The 1,860-nt window shown below is 36.7% G+C and overlaps 1 non-coding gene across 1 annotated transcript; it reads left to right on the plus strand.

The window, feature by feature from the left end:
• The first annotated feature begins 219 nt into the window (after window positions 1-219).
• Window positions 220-326, plus strand: LOC114051210. Its single transcript, XR_003570126.1, has one exon. It is a non-coding gene; the product is annotated as a U6 spliceosomal RNA (small nuclear RNA).
• Window positions 327-1,860: the final 1,534 nt, after the last annotated feature.

The raw sequence follows: 1,860 nt of genomic DNA on the forward strand, positions 1-1,860 counted from the left end.
TAGAACCTATAACAGATTACATGCCATCTTGGGGAGGGAGAAGGAAAGAGAAGAAGAGGAAATTTAGAACTCAAAATCTTATGGAAGTGAATGTTGAAAACTAAAAATAAATTAATTAAAATTAAAAAATTAAAAATAAAAGAAATAAAGTTATGAAAATATTTTTAAAAGCAAATTTACAGAGTCCAAGTTAATAGCTCCTTTCTAAATGAAGCAGCCGTGCTCACTTTGGCAGCACATATACTAAAATTGGAACGATACAGAAAAGATTAGCATGGCCCCTGCGCAAGGATGACATGCAAATTCATGAAGCGTTCCATATTTTTTTTGGATGTGGGGATCTATGTTGTTGGACTATGTGGTATTTGATATGAGTATTTTCTTTTTCTTTTTTTTCTTATTGTTAAATAGAGGATGGAGGAGGCAAGAAGAGGAAAAGATATTAATGTCCATAAAAATAAATAAATAAATGCTTAAAATAAAAAAAAAATGAAGCAGCCAATTTTCTTTTTTAAGAGGAAAGTAAAGTTTATTGAAAGAATGAGGACAACAAAACATAGTCCAAAACAGAACCCTTAGAAAAGAAACAGAACCTCTCTCAAAGACCCTCAAAAATTACCAGTCACTTACGGTCCTCCTTATTGTATTTCTACATATAAAATTATTTAATATTAATTTTTTTTAATTTTGAGTTCCAAATTTTCTCCCTTTCTCCCCCTCAACCCCACCCCTCAAGAAGGCAAGCAATAAGATACCAATTATACATGGAAGCAGCCAGTTTTCAAAGGGATCACGGATCACAGATTTAGCATGGAAAGCGATCTTAGAGGTGATCAAATCCCACTCCCTCATTTTGCCGAGGAAGAAACTGAGACTCAAGAATCAAGAAGACCTGAGTTCAAATCCTGCCTCAAACACTTACTAGCTATCTGACCCTGGGCAAGTCATTTAAACTCTCTGTGCCTCACTTTCCTCATTCATAAAAGTGGAGGGGTGAGGGTGGGGAAGGGGGTTGATCCCGAAGGTCTCTAAGGTCCTTTCTAGCTCTAAATCTATCACCTATGACCAACTGATTTGCCCAAGGTCACACAGGTAGCAAATGGTACAGCTGACAAGTCTTACAAAATGCTTGCAAAACACATAGTGTGGGAAGGAAAATGTATTCAGTGTGCCAACACTGCTCCCTAGTGAATTTCAGGATTACCTACCTCCTAAGAGCAGTGCTGTTGCTCTAATTTCTTCATCGTTTTCATTAGCTGTCAGGGTTGACTCACCACAGTGTTCAATACCTAGCACCCTACCTAGTACTCAAAGCTGATGTTTAATCAGTGTTTCCTCCACTGAATTGCAAAGAGAGTCCAGCAGGGGAACTGGGTAAGGGACCATCTCTAAGCACTGCAAGCAAGAAATGCAGGTTGAGGGAAAAAAAAAAAAACAAACAGCAGCAAACATTAAAAGGAAGGAGGTAGAAAAGAATTCATCACAAAGGAAAACATCAGAGAAAAACTGGAAAGGAGACTTAAAAAAATTGACAACTAACCAAAGAAAGGGCTTCAATTTAATAAGCAAATGCTATGAAACAAAAGAAAATAATGTAGAAACCTCAGGAGGGAAGGGAAATCTTGCAGCCACCAAGGGAACCTAATAGTCATGGATGAATAGTCTTGCAATAGCTACATTGAATTACAGACAGTTTATGTGAATTTGAATTACAAATAATTTAAGGAATTTCTTACTGATTTTGGGGTGGAGGGGAAGATCTGGCATCATTTTCTAAAGGAACTCAATTGTAGAAAATCACACCAACCTTTTTCAGGTTACCCATAAATTGTGAAATGGCTGAACAAATCATGGGATAAT

The sequence above is a fragment of the Vombatus ursinus genome, unplaced genomic scaffold, assembly GCF_900497805.2.
Source record: "Vombatus ursinus unplaced genomic scaffold, bare-nosed wombat genome assembly UNPS02014801.1, whole genome shotgun sequence".
NCBI classification, from domain to species: domain Eukaryota; kingdom Metazoa; phylum Chordata; class Mammalia; order Diprotodontia; family Vombatidae; genus Vombatus; species Vombatus ursinus.